This window comes from Littorina saxatilis, linkage group LG2 (assembly GCF_037325665.1).
Source record: "Littorina saxatilis isolate snail1 linkage group LG2, US_GU_Lsax_2.0, whole genome shotgun sequence".
NCBI classification, from domain to species: Eukaryota; Metazoa; Mollusca; class Gastropoda; order Littorinimorpha; family Littorinidae; genus Littorina; species Littorina saxatilis.
Window position 1 is genome coordinate 43,628,196 of NC_090246.1, and position 22,316 is coordinate 43,650,511.

The following is a 22,316-nucleotide window of genomic DNA, read 5'->3' on the forward strand; positions in this document are numbered from 1 at the left end:
GTGTGGCCCGGGGAGAGCCTGGACAGAAGATGAGGCCGACAGGAAACGATTCCGGAGGTGGCGGAGCCGTATGAAGCGGTCGTGAGCAGCAGTTGTCGCCCTTGGTCTTCCCGCTCGTGGCAAGTCAGCAACGGAGCCAGTGGCTTGAAACCTGACCCACAGTCTACTGATGGTGCTCTGGGACACGTGGAAGTGCCTGGCGATTGCACTTTGACTTTGGCCTGCTTGTAAACGACCCAATGCAATTTGGCGGTCTTCTCTGCTCAATCGGGCCATCTTTCGTCGCTGAATTGTCGTCTGATTTCTTTGTGGCGAACAATCCGCTTTTATGGGTTTTGGAAGACATGGTGAGAGCTCAATATTCCCCGAGTTTCACGAGATTACACTGAAGCATGACGAGTGGTCATGCCAAATGAGCAATTTTGACATTGTAGCCACTGATAACGCATGCGTCACGTGCAGAGCTCACTTGTGGCAATGGACGAAAGGTCGACGACCAGATAAACATTTTCTGCAGTTTGGTGGATATCCTTGTAGCCATATAACTAAATTAACCAAATATTACAAGCTATGCGTTTCTTTTTTTGAACAGTATATATAACGAAGACAGAGCGAAAGGAATATAACGTTTGCCAACAGATTCTACCTTGAACCAACCCGTATATTCAAGGCTATACTGTGCGTACGCTGCCGTACCGCCAAGCGATTGTTGGCTAGGATGTGTTGATGCTGTATGGTTTTCAACACGCGGAGTCAAAAAAATTCCGATTCAGACGTTACGGCGGTGCGCTACCACACAGTTTTGACTGCTTCATCTCTTTTTGAATTTGTGCACAATACAGACCGTTTTGAATGTTGATATTTCACATATCAACGCAAGACACATTAATGAACATAATAGTTTGGCTTGTATTTATTGACAAAGAGGTGTGTAAGATGGGATGAAACTGGGCGAACATGCTTGAGTGAGGACAGATCTACAGCAAATCGGTTTATTTGTTTGTTTGTTTGTTTATTTGTTGCTTAACGTCCAGCCGACTACGCAGAGCCATATCAGGACGAGGAAGGGGGGGATGAAGGGGGCCACTTGTCAAGCGATTCCTGTTTACAAATGCACTAACCCATTACTTGTGTCCCAGCAGGCTTTAGTAAAACTAAATTAATACCTACTGGAAGATTACCAGTTTCCAGTATGTTAAAATAGGCTTAACCTATCTACTGCTGGACTTACATCAGAACACTAACAGATTAAACTATACATGAATCGCGAGACAAGCGGCAAGAGAAGAGATTTTTGGAAAAAATGCAGGTGAATGAGCAAGAAGGCAGAAAAAAGAAAAGAATTCATGAAGAAAAAGAGAGCATGACAGGAAAGAGGAACCAAAAATCTACCTAAAAGCAAACTAGAAAGCTCCTGCGGTTCCAAAAACAGGAGGGGCCTTTAATTTCATAACCGCAGTGCCCCACTGCGGGAAGCAAATCGGTTCGTATGTTCGTTAACGTGTATATTTCTCGTAGAAAAACAAACATGTACTAAATACACACCTTACTCATTCCCACAATTATGAATTTAAGCTGTACGTGGTTTCAAAGAGACACATTTTGTTTTGAATGGGGGACACTTTCCGTAAAGTTTACACCTGGCGTCAGCGCGCTATCAGTATAGCCGAATATACGGCGTTGAAACTACTCACAATCAAAAGGTTTAAACCTGCAAATGATATTAAGATGCTCTTTTTAATCTGCCTTACTTATTCTTTCAAATTTAACATGTGTATGTTTCATTCCTTGGAACTGTTCCAATGTTTTACACTGAAAACCAAAGCCGATTACTTGCCTCTTTATGATTTATTTTAGCCTACTGAATTACGTAAAAACTACAGGCACAAACAGATAATGACGTCATTTTAAGTGGCACAAACATGTACATGAATGCCTTCCCTTTCGAATGATTTACATTTGTAGAATTTCTGTTAAGCGGTTTAAGTTTTATGTCCATTTTATGAACCCAACCCTCTAAACGAGAATAATAACGCCAAGAAGGAAAACATACACCCAACCAACGTTTTTCTCACCGATGGTTTGGAATATTGCCCCACGACTCTAGATTTAGTGTTGTGGTGTTAAAATATATCAGAAAAATGTGTTTGCTAACGTGACACCAAAAAGTAACCAAAACGGTCCTTAGCCGACTGACTAAAACTTTTGCGCAGCACGAGTGTGGCGAAAAAACATGGCGGGCAGCACGTTATTTTTTCGGATGCTTTTGCGGCGGAACTTCAGCCGTCAACGGATGTTGCTGAACAGATCCTCATTGCTTTGCTTCTTTTTTTCTAGCAAGGTGTGGATTTCAACTTCACTAAAATGTCCGCCGCGGTGCTTTGGAGCTCCAGCTTCGACAACGTGATAAAGAACAAAACGAATACTATATTACGTAATCAAACACAACATCATGACGTAAAGTACACAAAAAGAAAGAATTCTCCGTATCGCCGAGACTAACAGACTTCCTTGAGGCTTTTGACGTCACTAGTTAGATGCGACTTCACGGGATATACCCCTTCACTAAAAATAGTACAACTTTGCGCACAGCGTTAGCTCTTTACGTATTTCGTTACTCCGCAAACGACTAAGCAAGCGTCGTGACCACCAAGTTACGCATTTGCGGAGCTACGGAATACGTAGGCTTTACGTGTACGTAACTCCATGCGTAACCTAACTTATTTGCGCTACCGACAAGACATCGGCCACAGGCACCCATTGCACACTGCTACTATCGAAGCCAGCTCGTATAAATATCTACTGCTGCGCAGCAGCTTCAGCAACACACCCTACCCCCCAGGGGATAGTACTGGTAACGATCGCAGCTATCACAACGACAGCCAATCAGGTTTAATAGGCATATATCGTTCGGTCGATAGGAGCGAACAAGCGATCAGCCAATCAAAAACAATCGATCCAATCATGATCGCTTATCACTGATGACGGATTGTCGTGATCAGCAGTTCGTCGATTCCACTGCGATAATAACCAGGATATCATCGATACTTTACCGCAATGCAATTGTCGAGACTACAGAAAAGATAAACAAGTCGCGTAAGGCGAAATAACTACATTTAGTCAAGCTGTGGAACTCACAAAATGAAACTGAACGTAGTCCGCCGCTAGTGCAAAAGGCAGTGAAAGTGACGAGCCTGTTTGGCGTGGTAGCGGTTGCGCTGTGCTTCATAGCACGCTTTACTGTACCTCTTTTCGTTTTAACTTTGTGAGCGTGTTTTTTATTCAAACATATCATATCTATATGTTTTTGGAATCAGGAACCGACAAGGAATAAGATGAAAGTGTTTTTAAATTGATTTAAAAAAAAAATTTTGATCATAATTTTTATATTTTTAATTTTCAGAGCTTGTTTTTAATCCAAATATAACATATTTATATGTTTTTGGAATCAGGGAATGATGAAGAATAAGATGAACGTAAATTTGGATCGTTTTATAAATTTTTATTTTTTTTTTACAATTTTCAGATTTTTAATGACCAAAGTCATTAATTAATTTTTAAGCCACCAAGCTGAAATGCAATACCGAAGTCCGGCCTTCGTCGAAGATTGCTTGGCCAAAATTTCAATCAATTTGATTGAAAAATGAGGGTGTGACACAACCCTCGTCTCGATTCCCCCCTCTACGTTAAAACATTTAGTCAAAACTTGACTAAATGTAAAAACGCTTGCGCTGGACCCGAGTACTCTTCAGACTGGTTCGCTCCCCCGGTATGAAAGTTTTTGTCTTGTGAACGTTTAAGACCAAGTGATTGTTCTGTGTGAATTACAGGCATTCCCTTTGCTATATAAGTACATTGCATGCGAGCCGAGGATGTGCGTGGTGACTGGCCTTTCTCTTTTATTTGATCACAGTGAAAAATATACTGCCGACCCTCTTCATAACTGGTGAACTGGTGGCCCACGAAGTTCTTTTACTGTCCTGGCTCGCGGATTCTTGCATTTATCACGCCCCAGGTAGTTTTACCAAATTCTTAATGTAAAGTGAAGGTAAAAGACTGAAACATATGTAAACAAAGGAAACCATAAGAAAAAATACAAATTGATATGATAAGAATCAAAACACAAAATCGCGACCTCTAAACCACCGCAGTCGCGACCGAGCAACCAACGCTTGGTAGAAAATGGGTACACAACAAATCAAATTATTCAAACACACAACGCGCAAAGCCTGGCAAATCGTCTCCGTGCGAGACGCATGATTTTTATGAGCTATATTTCTCGTCAGTGTGTGACGCGTTCGGCTTTTCTCGTCAGTGTGTGACGCGTTCGGCTGTTCTATCAGCTCAATGGCTGTGTGTTGCCCCGCCGGTGTGAACTCCTCCTACGGCCAAGTCGTTTTTGTGGTTTATTTCGCATTTAGGTCCCAGGTAACATTATGAAGTTTTAATACGATCAATCGGACCTATTATCAAGTTAGTGTATCAACTTTTGAACGAACTGCGCCCAGTAGTTTCCCAGCAATAAGCTGTTAAGTCGAGACAGACACACACACAGACAGACACACAATTAAAGTCTGCTGAGCCCAAGTACTAGCGTACTCGGGGATAAATGTATCGATTGGACATTGGATTTCCCTTTTTTGAGTCATGTGACGTCAGAGGCCTACAAAACTTTATAATTGGGCGTTTCAGGTTGACCGAAACTTTTCTCTTTTTTTATTATTTTTTTTTTTTTACAACACATTATACATTACATCACAGTTCACATCGCCACATACATACATACAACATGCATACTAAAAGAATGATCTAGAAAAGAGAGAGAAATAGAGAGAGAGAGGGGGAAAGTTAAAGAGGCACTGTATTCACGACTTTTTTGCGTGACCTTTCGGATTTCATGGGGGCTGCCATTTTGTTTTCATCTCCGAAGTGTGTTCCGGTCTGAAACCGGTTTAAAACACTACTAGGCGGAAACCCCAAAACAATGACGGCCGCCTTTTTCGAAATAACATTTTCAGAGATTGTACACAAAAACAACGCCCGAACGGAAAGACAGAATGTGTCTTTCGCTAAATTGCAAGTCAGGCTTTTCACTTTTCTGATGAAGACAACCGCTGAGAGTGAAGAAACGACGCTGTTCGACTTCAAAATCTTCAGTCGCAGACGACCTTCGCTTTCGCAGTACAGTCTATAGGCAGGTGCAATGTTACTCATTTTGATCAGCTCGTTTACGTATATTTTTTGCATTCAGATCAATTAGAATGATTGGAATCAAAGCAGTAATAACTTCCGCATGCAAATGCATTTTATTTGGCGAAATCAGTACAGCAGTAAGCTAGATTCTTTCCCTTCAGTTTGTTTGCGTGAACAAAGAAGGTATGAGTGTTTGATTCATTTTCTTTTGTTCCCGACTTGCCATCGTGTTTTGGTGCTTCCCATCGCCTCGATACATGTAGTTACGTTTCGCTGTGTGCGGCGCCGCGCGGTTTCCTCCCGGCGGGGAGGCTGCAACGCTACACGCGCAGTGTGTGCCACAGGGATGTACGGCGTGTGTACTGATAACACCTGATACAGCCTTGTCAGCGTGTTCCGTGCGTTGCCTCTGGACCATGCACTGATAGTGTTACAGTGCCTTTGCCAGCAATAATGTATGAACGATGAATGTTTGCCTTAGTGTGATGTCCGTATCACCGGACTCCCAATCCCCTCAACACCCCATTCCCCCCAGTATGACACCTCCTCCAACCACCCCTGATTTTCTGGACAGTACAAATTTCACCCCACTGCTAGACACGCCAACATTACTACCCTCTTTTCCAAAGCTCACAGACCCTTTACCTTCTCACGTGGATAAAAATTCTGACAGGGACACAGCCTCCTCACCCAACCCTACAGTGAAAATGACAGACACCCTAGACGCTTTCCAAAAAACACACCGTTGCTCTCTGCAAGAGTTAGTGACATGGAGGAACGTACTGCTGTATCGCTTCAACGCCCTTCTAGAACAGGATACCGTCACTCTCCAAGTGCAACACTTTGACGACAACAGTGCTACGGTAAACGACACAGCTGAGACTCACATTCTCAGCCACATTGCCCCCTCTCCATCTATCGCCAGGACTGTACTCAGGCTGTTTGAGGACGGGATCAAACTTATCACAGTAACACTCTACTATAAACATAAAACACAAACTGGAACCTTGATGGCCCAAGGCATAAAGGTCCCTGGGTGGAGTGAAAATGAATTCCAAAGTCTTCATAAACTCATAGCAGCAATCACTGTCACAGTCACGGAACCAGGCACTGACCCTCATGTGGACGATTCCTTGCGTCAAGCAGTTTCGTCAACCCCAATGCCATTCCTTGGAACTTGGTTTGATTTTGCTGGCCTCCCTTCCCACCAGCTGCCCCCTCCTCCTTCCTCCCGCCAACGTAAACACAAGCGGCGTCAGTCCTGCATCTTACATGCGCCACCAACCTTGATCACCACCCCCAAAGTCATCCGCTCTCGTCTGTCTCGCCTCGAGGCAGAGGTGACGGACATTCCCGCGCAGCTGGAAGATGCAAAGAACATTGCCCTTTTAGAGATTCTCGACACGACAGAGCGCATAAAAAAAGAGCTCAAAGTTCGAATGGACACAAAATGCGACGAGCTGTGTGAGAAGCTTGCTGCTGCTGTCGACAGGCTCTCAGTCCTGGAGTCAAACAAGGCACAGGATGCCCTCAAGCAGCAGGTGGTATCATTGAAGTCTAAAGTGTCAACACTAGAACATGAGAGCCATAGCCTTCGTGCGTCAGTGGATCACATTGAGAGGCAAATGGCCTCACCCCAAGCTACAAACAATGCTTCTTCTCCTCCCCGCAGTCCACCCCCCACTCCCACTGATCAAAGGAACCAGTCACTCGCCACACCATCCAGCGAAGGCGGACACTCAGCGGTAGATGCAGACGCATTCCCAACACCCCCCACAGCCAAACCCCCGTCTGATATACCTTTGTCCTCATCTGACAAAGACGATTCATCCGTCTGTGATGAGGCGTCTGCTGCAGAGCTGGATGATGAAGCCGCCGGTGTCCACAAGGAAGAGCGAGGCAGTCTGTCCAAGAAACCAACCCGCCTCTCCCCTGCCGACAGACTTAGTTCCATGGCGGTTGACAGAAATGCCAGAACCGTACTGCTAGGAGACTCGGTCGTCAGAAATATTGACCTAAGCAAATCCGTGCCCACGAAGGACGCTGCAAGGAAAGTGTGCATTCCAGGAATGACACCAGAACAGCTAGCAGCCTGGGCACACAGCACAGAGCCGGTGCCGAAGGTGGAACAGGTCACGTTTCACGTTGGCATCAACACCTGTGTTCATTCATCTGTGGCGGTAACGACTGACGCGTGGAAGGATGTCGTGACATCACTGAGACTGGCATTCCCCTACGCCAGTCTCCGTGCATCATCCATTATTCCCGCACGAGGACGCTCTCCATTGAACGACGTCATCAACCCGTCAAACCAAAACTTGGCTGTGGTATGTGAACGTCTGGGCGTTGTTTTCGTAGACAACACCCCTGTTTTCATCACTGCAAATGGGGCGCCCCGCATGGCCCTGTACAGGGACAGGATCCACCCCAGCCCCAAAGGAACAGCCAGACTGGCAGAGACCTTGTTCCCCGCCCCCAATCGTCCAGCCAGGCGACCTGTCCACTCTAAGGACGAGGACACCTTCGCCCTCCAACACTTCTCCATAAAGCGACCCGCGCATCCGTCCACCAACCCGAAAACCTTCTCATCCCCCCATTATGACTCTGATTTTCCTCCGTTATCCCAGCAGCAGTCACAACACTACTCATACCCCCCACCCCAACCTTGCCACATGGACAGGTCTCCTCAGCCTCCTGTGCCTCCTTGCTTCAACTCCACGAATCAGCAGTCACCACCGCCCACCAGTGTCCACGTGGCGCCACCCCCAGGTGCCTTCCCTAGCCTTCCAAATCCCGGGGTTTCTTTTGAGGAGCCAGTCTACCGGGCCGCCTTTGACCCCAGGAGGTACGCACGTCCTCGAGAGGACAGCTATCCTGTGGGTGATCACGGTGCAGCTGATCGCCACTTTCCCGCTCCAATGTCTGGTGCTCCTTACGGCAGTGACCCTGTTCAGCGCCTCCTGCCGCCGCCTGTCCACCCAACTGTAATGCAGGCTTACCTTAGCTACATGCAGGCTTGCCGTTTGCAACAGCAGTTTTCTGTGCCTTACCAGTATTGAACAGTGTCTCGGAACTACTATCAGAAACTACCTCGCAACCAACATAGCGACTCCTCTTAGATTGTGTGTGTGTGTGTGTGTGTGTGTGTGTGTGTGTGTGTGTGTGTGTGTGTGTGTGTGTGTGTGTGTGTGTGTGTATGGGGTCGAAGCTGGCATTCTTTAATTATCGTGTGTTCACTCAACGGAAAAGTGTCATTGACAAACCTTGAAATCTTCTGCTGGTGCTTTTGGGTTTTTTAAAGAATCCTGGTGACACTTCGTTGTGCTAACGATCTAGTCTCTGTTTACATCGCGTTCATCTAAACAGACTTCCTTCTGGCGTTCATAATTCTACTGCTAACAGTGTTTGTCCCAGAGAAGTGATAAGAAGACTGTTACTGACGACACATTTTCCGTGCCGATCGGCTTTTCTACTTGTTTTTTTCCCTTCTTTCGTTTACCGTGCGTTTTTAGTAGTTTAATTTGTTTTGCTTTTTATTATTCTACGAGATAATACTCACTAATATTCTTTTGTAGAGATTATTGTTGTTGTGTTTTGTTCATTTTATGACTGTGTCTATGAATTCCTGGCCCGTGAAAGATGGTCTCAGAATTGGGCATTTAAATATAAATCATGCCATAAATAAGCTGGATGAGGTAGCAACTGTTCTACTCAATTCAGGCAAATATTTTCACATTTTTGGTCTCTCTGAGTCAAGATTAAACAGTAACATCACGGATGCGGAAGTTAAGATTGAAGGTTATAATGTCGTACGTCGAGACCCTACATCAACACGAGAAACTGGTTTGCTAGTTTATATTCACGAGTCTTTATCATTTCATAGACTTCATCACTTAGAGCAGCATTCAGTTGAAACAATATGGCTAGAATTAAAATTGCCCAAATCAGCACCAATATTGATAGGTTTCTGCTACAGGAATCCAGCTGAACATATTAACTGGTTCGATAATTTTGATGAATATGATGGACGCTGTCAGTCTTGAATCCAGAGAAATTATACTTTTGGGGGATTTTAATCTTGATTTAGTGAAACCCAACAAATGCTGGATGGAAAGGTTATCCCTGCATAATTTACAACAGTTAGTAACGATTCCAACAAGAGTTACAGCTACCTCATCTACGCTTATAGACCATATGTGTCAACTCGAGCTAACATTATTGAAACCTCAGTTCCAAGTTTTAGCTGTAGTGATCATTTTCCAGTGTGCCTCACGTGGTCGAAAAAAGGGGTTAGAATCCCAAAACGAAAACATAAATTTATAACATATAGGTTATTTTCAAAACTTGATCAAGATTCATACCTTTCGGAACTCAGTTGTACAAATTTTGCAATGATCTATAATTATACTGACCCCGACGAAGCATTTGATTTATGGTACAACTTGTTTATAAAAGTATATGATAAACATGCTCCATTTCGAACCTCTCGTGTGCAGCAACATCCCAAACCTAAGTGGCTTACAGACGACATTCAACATGCGATTGATTACCGCGATTTTCTTAAACGGAAGGGAAAAGAAGAAGAATACAGAAAACAGAGAAACAAAGTAACGTCCATGAAACGTGCAGCTCGTAGAAAGTATTACCGTGAGCTCGCTGCATCCAGTTCAAAACAAAACTCAAAAGCCATCTGGAAGGTGATCAACCAATTATCTCGTAAAGATACAGTAAAATCTTCCGTTATTGATATACCTGCTGATGATCTGAACATTCATTTTACTTCTATTGTTGACAAAATAATTACAACTGATAGATCGAAACAGAATAATCTGGACAAGTTGAAACAGTTTTGTGATTCAAAAAATATTACCCATAATTTAGACATTCCTCTGCTATCTGTTAGCGAAGTCTTCCATTATCTGTTGTGCTTAAAACAAACAGGTACTCGTGGTTTGGATAATCTTGATGGGAAAATTCTGAAGTTGTCTGCCCCTTTTATTGCAGAATCCCTTACATATGTTTATAATTTGTGCCTTGACAAATCCTACTTTCCCACCAAATTAAAGGAGGCGAAAGTAATCCCGCTATTTAAATCAGGTAGTTCTTCTGACCCCGCCAATTACAGACCAATCTCAATTCTTCCTGTTTTATCAAAACCACTTGAAAAACACATATTTACACACTTGACCACTCATTTGAAGAAATACGATCTTATACATTCCAACCAGTCAGGTTTTAGAGAAAATCATTCGTGCCACACAGCATTAACAAACCTTCTTGAAAGTTGGCTTAGTAGCATTAACAATAATCTTTATTTTATTTATTTACGAGTATTTATATCGCGCACATATCTCACCACACAAGGCGACTCAAGGCGCTTGTCAGTTACCTATTAATGCCGTGTGAGATGGTATTTTTTACACAATTTATCACGCATTCACATCGACCAGCAAACCTCAAGCCTATTAGGCGAGCATTCACCTTTCACGGCCTTTATTCCAAGTCACACGGGTATTTGATGGACATTTTTATCTATGCCTATACAATTTTGCCAGGAAAGACCCTTTTGTCAATCGTGGGATCTTTAACGTGCACACCCCAATGTAGTGTACACGAAGGGACCTCGATTTTTCGTCTCATCCGAAAGACTAGCACTTGAACCCACCACCTAGGTTAGGAAAGGGGGGAGAAAATTGCGGCCTGACCCAGGCCTGAACACGCAACCTCTCGGTTCCGAGCGCAAGTGCGTTACCACTCGGCCACCCAGTCCTCGATAATCAACTCTGTGGTGTCTTATTCGTCGATTTTGCTAAAGCTTTCGACGTTATTAATCATGAATTACTATTAAGAAAATTAGTTGAATATAGAATGTCACCCCAAACCTTATGCCTGCTCTCCTCTTTCTTAGCTGGGCGAGAGCAGTCTGTCTGCGTTAATTCAACCGTATCCAGCAAAAGACCTGTGTTATACGGGGTTCCCCAGGGCTCTGTCCTTGGACCACTACTCTTTTCCCTGTATATTAATGATCTTCCTCTTAGTATTAATGATGACTGCGAACTCTTTGCTGACGATACGACCCTACACACTACTGATAAAAAATTAGACAAAGTTTATTCATCGTTGCAGAACAGTGTAGATGATCTCATTCATTGGACGGAGTATAACCACATGAGTCTTCACCCTAAAAAGACCAAATACATGTTAATAACAACAAGACAAAAGAGACAAAACATACGAAACAATCCTCATTCCATATTAATTGGTAACGACGCAATAGAGGAGGTAGGAGATCATAAAGTTTTGGGAGTAAATATCGATAATAATTTGTCTTGGGCCCATCATGTTCGGTCGGTATGTAAAACAATGTCCAGAAAAATATATCAGTTAAATAGAATTAAACACTTTCTAGATCAGCACTCAAGGTTATTATACTTTAACGCATATATACAAACCATCACAGATTATTGTTCAACCATCTGGGACTCTGCCAGTGCTAATATTTTAAAACCATTGTATAGTTTACATAGGCGAGCGCTGAAACTAATTTTACTGAAACAATCCAGTCTTGTATTTGATGATTATAAGAAACTTAAGATTCTCCCACTAAAACAAAGATTTAAATTAAATGAAGGCGTGCTCCTTCACAAAATACTTTCCGGCCGTGCACCACGAACTTTCGTTGCAAACTTTAAAGTGAAACCAAACCGAAAGTTTAACGTCCCAATTCCAAGGATAGATCTCTTCAAATCAAGCTTAGCCTATTCTGGTAGCGTCCTGTGGAATTCTCTCCCGGAATTTGTGAGAGTCCCAATGAGTCTCAATACTTTCAAAAAACACCTTTCACTGTATTTAATGTTAAATTACGAAAAATCACAGTGATGGAAGACTTCGTTTGGTTATATTTTCATTTGTCCAAAGCATCAGTGTTCATTATATCCACACAAAAACACTCAAATTAATAACACATTTGTATGCATGTGTATTCAGCATTGTTTTCACTACGTTACATATACGACGCTTTATATTTGTGTATAATATGTAATGTGTAAATATTCATATGTTGTTGTTTTTCTCTACCTTTTTTTCTACGTTAATATCCGTGTAAATATGTGATTAGATTAGTCCCCTCTCTGGGCGAGGGCTGGTTGAAAAAAAGCTCGTTGTATTGCTTACGCCACAACCCTCGAAAAATAAAATTTGATTTGATTTGATTTGATTTGATTTGATTTGATCTATCTAGTGTTTGTGTTCTTAGATTTATTGGCCATGTGGGCTGTTTACGATCATAACACTGTGTTGGTTTGTGCTGGTGCAATCTGCAGATCAAAGGGGATTGACCACATGGTGATGCAGTGATCAATGCAACTTGTGTTCACCACTCAACATTGCCTTCTACCAATCTCAAGGGCAAAACGAAAGGTACAGTAACATGCTTGTGATTTCACATTATGTAATGTCTGTGGCGATCAACATAGTTTTTAACTCTAGTCTAACTGATCATGCTTATTTGTATTCAATTACATACGATATATTCTCCGCCCCAGCTCCACCCTCACCCCATAGCACTGCCAATCAACCTCTACACTACAGTCCAACAACTACACCTCTAAAAGCCCCCCCCCCGCCCCCTCCGTGCAACATATGTTGCCGTATGCACATGTGTGTGGTCATAGGGAGTGCTCTAATAGTTCCAGAATATACCCGACCACACTCATACACAGGGTACTGACAAAGGAACTTTTTTTTCAGTCTCCATCCGGGCTGTCACCTAATCTCTGCAGACAGGTGTAACGGACGTTTTAGCAGCCACTGTACCACACATGTCATAAGGTAAATATAGGTATATTAGTATATTTACAAACTGTTCACTCTGTTGGTTTTTCTTGCAGCATTTATTCAGAAACTCTGTAAATTGTGGCAATTACATATGAAGACGTTCAACTTATTATTGAAGAAATAGAATCAAAATTGGTTTATTCTGTATTTGAATTTTGATCATGTGATCAGAGAAACAGTTTCTTGAACAGCTAAGCTACAAGTACAAGGACAACAACATAAACAGGTGACTGGAGACTCAGGCATTGATTTTTTTTTAAAATATGCACAGCAACGTTTACTGTACGGGGGGGCCCAGTATTGGGTGGATTTAAAGTGTTTTTTTGGCTTCCAGAGAGGTGCTACGCCTGCTAAGATGGAAATGAAATAGAATAGTTGATGGTAAAGGGTTATCACAGAACAGCAAGGATAATGTTGCATGCCTGTATTTTCAGTTTGAGGTTTTTTTAAATTAAATACTAGCTTTCTGATTAGCTTTAATTCACGTGAGAATATTATAAGATGCTACCTTTTTTTATTTTTATTTTTTTTATAAGATTAGCTCATTGAGTCTGACAGGAACATAATTGAAGAATGCTTATAATTTCTTGGCCAGTTAAAAAAAAATTAAAACCTTTGAATTTGAAATGAAGTTTACGCAGGTTAGATATGAGGATATGTTAATTCGGATAATGCATTTACTAGCAATTACAACGAGAGATTTACTTAGAAAAACTGAAGTCATTCATAAACAATAATTATGATTACAATCACAGAGTAAGGAGAAACATGGCCTTTGGTCTGGAACAGCAGCTGTGATGGTCTACTTGTCAAACCTGTCTGAATGTGCTTTTTTTATTTTTGTATACCTAGTGTGAACGACGTTTAGGTATTTGCAGACTAATTATTGTATTGCTGTTGTTTGTTTGTGAGTTATGTTATGGTGTGACCTAAATTGTTCGGAATATGTTGTGTAACAGTATGTTCTAATTTGTAATTTGTTTCTCCATGACCCCAGAGAAACAGACTTCATATTAAAACCTTGAGACCCTGAAAATACTTGCATACTAAATATTTGGTGGTTTGTTTTTTATTGGGGATAGGCAAGCTCTTGAATTGTGCAAGCATTGAGAAACTTTCCAGTCTAATATACTAGAAAAAAGCGTGATCCTAACAATAACATGTTAATAAAATATAAGATGAATACTTGATTAAATATGTGCAGGAGCTACTTCGGCAGACCCATATGGCCAGAAACACAATGTAGGGAAGGTGAGTTCATTGATTTATGTTTTTTCCACCTTTTCTGTGTTTGATGTCAGCCGTGATTACCCAATGAGAACTTCAAAACATGTTGCTGACTTGCGAAAATCCAACCATGAAATCTGATGTAATTGTGTAGCCCATCTAGAGGATAGAACATCTAATTTCGTGATAGCATAGCAATTTTGTGTACCTGACTAAATCTCTGCACATCACAGTGAAGTCTTACTTTATGATCAGATGATTCAATACCCCCCCTCCCCCCCCCCCCTCCCCCCGACTAAACAATGAAGAGCAGGCACTACACACTCACATAACTACCAACTCCACAATGTCATTACAGAATCAAGCAATCAGGAGAATGAAAGGATTCACCAGTGCTCCGCCACTCGGTTGGATAGCCATCACTAGGCACAACAAAATCCATTATTGAGGGTTTCTTGGACGTTTCTGAAGCTAGGGCTTGGAAGCTTCACATACAAATATTCCTAAGAAATACCCTTGTCCTTGAATAAGATTCCCAGTGAATGGGGCCAAGAACGACAAAAATGAATAATAATTTTTTTTTTCAAATCAAAACATTGTTAAATTTTTTGTCTTACTCAATGTGAAAGTCTGACCAAATCTGCGACATTGAGGCAAACAAGTTGGGGTGGGCCTTAAACTAAATACTCTGAAACCCGCAGCTACTTTAAGTAATTGTATTTGTGTTGTCATTATGTACTGCTTGCACTAAATGCATTTTCTTTATCTCCTCAGAATCGAGTCACCCAGAGAAAGACCATTGACATGCAGGGCGCATAGTAAAACATAATTATATAATTATGGCGTGCAAGTCGGTCGACAGGTGCCAGCCATTATCATCATAACAAGAGATGCAGATCATAGTTTCTTATGTTTTATGTTGGGTGCGACTTTCGTGCATGTGCACAAGTCCCTAGATTTGCTTTAATTTTAATGTAGAATTTCATTATCAGATAATTTGAAACATTTTGTTTAATTAAATTGTAAATACGTCCAAGTCAATTTGCAGCATTTTTTCTTTATTGTTCTTCTATATACCCTTAAAACTAACACATAGTAAAAACACAGAGTAAAAAGAAGTGTTTGTTCAAGGGAGATCATCTGAAGCTTTTTTTTTTAAATCTGTAAAATTGCATAGTGACATCCTTCAAAAATAAAATGTCTTAAAAATAAAGGTATCTACACGGGCTGTCTATCTATTTCTTGATAGCATTACTTTTAAGTATAACTTTTTTTCTCAGAATATTTTTTTTAATAAGTTTTATTCAAGGGAGGCAATAAAAAATGTTTACAAAAATGTCTCCAATTGTGTGCTTAAAAATATTAACATTTCTTGTAGCCCCAAGAAGTGTGTTTTGTCTTGTAACTATTGTGATTTGAGAGCTTTAGCACTGAATGCTTTGCATCCTGGTGTGAATAGCATTGTAAAGCTTGCCTCTTGCTAATTTAGAGCAGTAGAATAGAAAGCAGCCTACTCCACAATCTTCTTTTATATTCTGTGCATACTCCTTGACAAGAGAACCACGAGATTTGGTTTTATTCCGATGTTGCCTTTTCTATTCAATTAAATACTTAAATCCTACGTGCAACACAAACCTTTTTTTGTGTTGGTTTGTTTGTTTATTTTTATATTTTGTATGTATAGACCGTACCAGAGACCAGTTTTTCACCGCCGTATAATTGATCTGGAAATCTCCGCTAAGCAGTTCAATAACATAATGTGTACAAGGCTAAAGCATTTCTGCTACTCCACTCAAAATATGTCTAACTACGCACTCGTACTGTCTCCCTAACATAACACTTGTTCATGCAAAATTGTTTGCGGATTAGTAAAATTTGTGTGAAATATTGAATTGTGAAATTTTTATTTTATTTTTTTTAAATTACGTAATCTTCAAAATAGATGAGTGTTTACTGAAGCGATAAACTATTTATACAAGTCAATAAGAATGGTTTGTAAAATCAAATACAAACCAGCAATACAACTGCTGTCGATAGATTACCCCCCTTGACTTCTCTGTCTGTTGGGTCAAACTACGCCAGACATTTCTCTTCTAGCGGCTCTATAACATGAGATACAGGCTCCGAGGCAGAAACTGCTTCGTTCTGAACTTGAATACATCGGTTCCTCTCAGTTACATATGGTCTTTTAATTCCTTCTGTCGTTTCAATGCAACAGGTAATCAAGCCTTTGAGTGTTGCATACTGTATCAAGTTCTGGTGTATTAGCGATCGAGAAGTTTACGAGGTAGTTGCAGAATCGATGTTTGTACCTTTCTGGTCAGTTATCAGGAGATAAAAAAAAAATTAAATGACATGTATGCAACATTAGAGGCTAAAAGGCTAAGAAACTTGATGCCTCATCTGTCTCGGTTGCTAGTCTTCATCGTTCATAGCATATAGCAATACCATTTGTTGTGTAGAAGCAATATGTTATTTTTTTCTGAAATAAAATATTCATGATGAGTGAATATATGTGTCGAAAGCTGAATAAAGCAATGCGTTTGTCTTTGACTGGTGAAGTAGAGCTGAAGCTTTTTGTGCTGGATGTAAGCTTAGTTGGTTTTACCACACACACACGCACACACACACACACACACACACACACACACACACAACCCTGATGTTTGTCAAAAATGTTGCATGTTCCTGCTTCACAAATGCCTGCACAAAAGCACACGGATGTACACGTACCTACCTACATACCCGTGCAAACAATCTACCACTGCAACACCTCAGCCCTACACATTTATCCAAAAGTTGTCTGAATAGTCAATACTGGCAATCTTGGTATTGAACGGGGAAGTTCTCTACTTTCATGGCGTATGTGGTCTAGGTCTCATTTTATACATGCTAAACCACCCTTACAAAATAAAAAGCCACACATCGTGTAAGCGAATCGACAAAACAAAAACCAGACACGCGAACAAACAAAAAACGAATACTTTGATTTTCAACAAACTTAATAACAGATTTAGGTAAATAATTATGCCATGCAAAGAACATTTCGGTCGATGCTTAGATCTAGAAAAACACCAGCTCACTTTATGGGGATTTGAATAGCGCTGTTTCATGAGTTCCAGATCTAGACTGACAAGGTAGTAGAACTTTTATTTTTAGCTTGCAAAATCAAACTTGCCCTGCAGTCACCTTAAGTCGAACCGCTTTCCCTACCACCGGGGGTAGCAGTTTGGCGGGGGGAGGGCCATAGAGTCGGAGCACTGGGAGTGGAACTTGACGAAAGGTCACCTAGTGGCCGCTTCAAACTTACATACGGATTATGATTCCTATCCCCAGTTTCTCATGTTGGTAACCACTGGCTATTTGTCAGATGTGTCGTTCTCCCACATTTGAACGATGCTGTAGAGCGAGCCGGTCAAAATGCCCTTTAGTTGTCAAACCACGTTCTCTTTTTCCGCGCAAACTGTTTTGCGTTCCGGACCGGAACACACTTCGGAGATGATCATTGACTATTTCTGATTGGACAATGATGGCAACGCCCACATGACCCTAGCTACAATGTCAAGGTCGGAAAGTCGTGAATAGGACTGTTTGACTACAACAACTACTAGACCCTTAAATAATACTACAAGATTCAAGTTTACAACAGAATATATATCAAGATACTGTTAACGAATTAGGGAGGAGGAGTAGAGCCTAGTACTGGACAATTTTCATGAAACCAGGTTAGAATATGGTTGCCAGAGGCGGTCAAATTTATCTTCTGCTAATCCCCCCTTGACCGAAACTTTAAAAGGAACTACAAAACACACGTCATGTGTTTGATTGCATGTGTGTGTGCTGTTCAATGTCAAAACAACAAAGTCAGTACATGACGTGTGTTTTGTAGTTCCTTTGAAGTTTCGGTCAACCTGAAACGCCCAAATATGAAGCTTATGTGTTTGATTGCATGTCAGTGTGTGTGTGCTCGTTCAATCGTCAAAACAACAACAAAGTCATAGTACCTGAAAGGAATTCGATCGATACATAAATGTTATTTGCGTTTTTGACCAAAATATGACATTTTACACAGATCTCGACAGTCATTGTTCACCTCGACCGCTATCGCGGTCTCGGAGAACAATGACTGTCTCGATCTGTGTAAAATGTCATATTTTGGTCAAAAACGCAAATAACGTATACTAACCCGAGCTTTCCCCTCGATCTATTTTTGGCATGGGGATTTCCGCATCTCTGCGCATGATAGAATGTCAAGGCCGTTCTAAATTCAGGAATCCACGTTCGAAAGGTGACGTCGCTCTGTTCTAAATGACCCATGTAGACCTTGACGTCATGAAAAGCGTGACGAAATGTTTCTTCGAACTTGGTTCCGGTCTTGTTCTCGTGCTATACACCGATTAACAGTTCCGCGGCCATTTTAGATTCGCACATGCGCACATCTTTTTCTACGAGCATTTTTGCTTCTTCTTCCTCTTCCGGTTTCCTGTTTTTGAGAAAATGCGCATCCGCAGAACGTTTTTTCGAGAGTTTGTTCTTCTTCTTCCTGTTCCGGTTGATTTGAGAAAGCGTAGATTCAGTCGACAGAAAGTGCAATTTACTGAAGTTGCTTTTGAGTGTTCGAAGAAAGAGTGTAAAGGTTCTAAGGATTACATCGGGCACACAAACACGCGATTTTCCTTTTTTCCCCCTTTGATTTGAACGCGTGCGCAGATCGTTTTTTGTGAGTATGTTTGTAGGGGAAGGGCTCCTAATATGGACCACTTTTTGTTTCATGCTGATAACTGGTTTGTTTTCTTGTGAAGAAGTTTCATTTTGTGTTTGGTAGTCCTCTCTTTGGTTAACCGTTGGGCGTTAGAGTAAAATAGCTTTGATAGACATTCAGCAAAAATTAAATACAGAAAAAATCACAAATGGTCCATATTAGGCGCCCAGGCTCCTAATATGGACCAGTAAAGCGGCCTTCGCGAATCACTGTAAAAAGCCCCCTATACTTCAAAATAACATGATACAACTTAGTGTGCAAGTCAGACTAATTAAAAGATGCTTTAGATTTATCTGTTTCGGGTTGATGAGAGCATTATTTAGAGCACACCAGGAAACTATAGAAGCTTATCAAAAACAGAGTGAAAATAAGTGAAATTATCAACTTCCACGAAAAGAAAACTATTTGTTATATTTTTTTAAATCTCGAGGGCTAGTTATAGGTTATTTTCAGCAAGCTTTTTAATGAATTAATGAAAATAGCCTTTAGCTTTTAATTTCTTCGATTTGTTGAAGGTGGTCCATATTAGGGGACTCACACATACTCACAGAAACTCGGGGTCAAAACTGCTAAAATGTAACAAATACGGTCTTAGCTCTCATATATAGCAAATTTTGTGTGATAAAAGCTTTGGCTGTGGACAGAAACGAGTTCCTTTTAGGCGGCAAATTTAGAGTGAACGGTGCCAAAAGTGAAAAAAAGAGAAAAAGCCTAACGGTTTTGAGGTTTGTGTTTTTGCAACTGTTTTGACATGTGCAAGTTATCCAGTGAGGGTGAATACAGCGAATGAAATTGTTTTTAGCGCTCTAGCGCCGTTAGTTTGTCAGAACAGGAGGTGGTCCATATTAGGAGCCGGTCCATATTAGGAGCCCTTCCCCTACTTCTTCCTCTTCCGCTTTCCTTCTTCCATCCATGTAAACGCCAAAACTGTTAACTGGTGTATTGTTTTCTTCGCGTTGTTGTTTTCTTGTGCAAATTCACATTAGGTAAGGCGAAATGCGGCGCAACAAGGGCATTTGTTCTAGGATTCAAGTGAAGTAAGTTGGAGGGAAAGGGAGGGGGTGGGTGGATCGCCATTTCGACTTGAAGTTCAAATTCGTTTTAAACACCGTCAGTGATCACACACATTTCTGCGGCAAAACCGACATTTTATTTACAGTTCATATACATCAAACACATTAAACAGGTTATTCCTGTATGTGAAAATATGGTTTCTTCGCACTTGAAGTGCGACCGCCGCCATGTTGTTTTTCAACTAACCCCGGAATAAAAGACTTGTCACTCGCGGTGGTGGAATAGCAGTGATCTTCAAAAACTCTCTCTCTAGTCATGTGTCGTTTAATTCGGTACTGCCATTTACACATCCATCCTTTGAGTGTGTACAAGTGACACTAGCCCTTCATCAGAAACTAGTTCAGTTGTTTTGCATCTATAGGCCTCCTCCAAACTCAAAAAACAAATTGACTGATGCCATGTTTTTCTCTGAATTTCATGACCTTGTTGACCATTGTAACACTTTGTCTGGAACTCCTGTTTTGCTTGGTGATATCAATGTTCATTTTGATGACTGCAACCACCCTTCCACTGTCAAGATGTTAGATATTTTAGATGTTTTTCAATTCACACAGTCAGTCAGTCATCCAACGCACAAGAAGAATCACATACTGGATTGGGTTATGCATAGGCCTGATGATCATATTGTTCAATCTGTGTCTGTTACACACGCCTTAGCCTCAGATCATTTTTGTGTTTTGTTTGATCTGATGACCCAGTGTCCTCCTCCTCCACTCATGTTTAAGTCTGTCCGCTGTCTCCGTACGATGGATAAAGACGCTTTTAGGGACGAGCTGCAGAACGCGCTGCCCCCCTCCCCCTCCGCTGACCAACTTGATGCCACACTTCGTGCTGCTCTTGACGTCCATGCCCCCATTTCACGTCGCCTTGTCCAAGTCCGCACCGTGGTACTCCGATATCTGTGTCGAACTGCGTGATGCCAAATGTGACCGTAGGCGTGCTGAGCGCAGGTATCTCAAGACTGGTCTTACTGTCCATAAACAAATATTTCAAGGAGCAAAGGACATTGTAACTAAGTTAGTACACGCAGCAAAGACAACCTTCCTCCAAACCCAGATTATTGCTTGCGATTCAAGCAAAAAACTGTTCGATATTTGCAGCCGGTTGACCGGCCGCAGTAAGGTATCCCCACTTCCCACTGTTTTCCCCGCTAGTCAGCTGCCAGATGTATTCAGTGATTATTTTATCAAGAAGGTTTCAGATATTCGTTCTGAACTTGATCAGATGGGTGCACATTCTGCTTCCTCCAGTCATGTTGATGTTCCCACTGATTGTTCTTTTCCATCATTTCAGCCAATCAGTGAAAAAGACCTTAGATCCATTATTCTAAAGTCCAAACCAACAACTTGTCCACTTGATGCCATACCCACACCACTGCTTTTTGAGAATCTTGATGTGTTGTTGCCAACTCTTACTCAAATTGTCAATGATAGCCTGTTATCTGGTGTTTTTCCATCATTGTTCAAAACTGCACTTGTCAAACCACTTCTCAAAAAACCTAGTCTTGATGTCAATATTTTGAAGAACTATCGTCCTGTATCTAATTTATCATTCTTGTCCAAAGTTTTTGAAAAGGTAGTTTTGAAGCAGCTGTTGTCATATTTGAACACCCATGATTTGATCTCGCACTCTCAGTCCGCTTATCGCCCTTCTCACTGTACTGAAACAGCCCTACTTAAAGTAATCAGTGACATTCTGTCTGCTCTGGATGGTGGTGATGTGTCAGTGCTTACCCTACTTGACCTTTCTGCAGCGTTCGACACGATTGACCATGTCACGCTTCTCCATAGACTTCAGACTCTGTACGGCATCTCCGGTCCACCGCTAGCATGGCTTGAGTCCTATCTCATTGGCAGGACTCAGGCTGTGCTTGTCGATGGCCAGATGTCTGCTCCAGCCCCACTTTCTTTCGGTGTTCCTCAAGGTTCAGTACTCGGTCCCATCCTTTTCATCATGTACACTAAGCCCCTATCCACACTGATTCAAAACCATTCTGTTTTAAATCAGTCTTTTGCTGATGACACCCAGCTGTATAAACCCAGTCCCCCTGCAGAGACACATTCCGCCATCCAGACCATTCAGACATGCATCACTGATGTTAAATCTTGGATGGTCGATAACAAACTTAAGCTGAATGATGATAAGACTGAAGTCTTACTGTGCAAAAAGAAGAACACTACATTTCCCTCTCCCCAACCTGTTTCTGTTCAAATAGGCAACACCG

The 22,316-nt window shown here is 41.5% G+C and overlaps 1 protein-coding gene and 1 long non-coding RNA gene across 4 annotated transcripts in view; one reads left to right on the forward strand and one right to left on the reverse strand.

Moving 5' to 3' along the window:
* Positions 1-22,316, reverse strand: part of LOC138955506 (monocyte to macrophage differentiation factor 2-like) — a 233,126-nt gene that overhangs the window by 139,226 nt on the left and 71,584 nt on the right. The window lies entirely within an intron of this gene.
* On the forward strand, positions 12,425-16,756 carry LOC138959057 (uncharacterized). The gene is made up of 4 exons (XR_011453595.1): positions 12,425-12,612; positions 12,943-13,023; positions 14,234-14,280; positions 15,031-16,756. It is a non-coding gene; the product is annotated as an uncharacterized lncRNA (long non-coding RNA).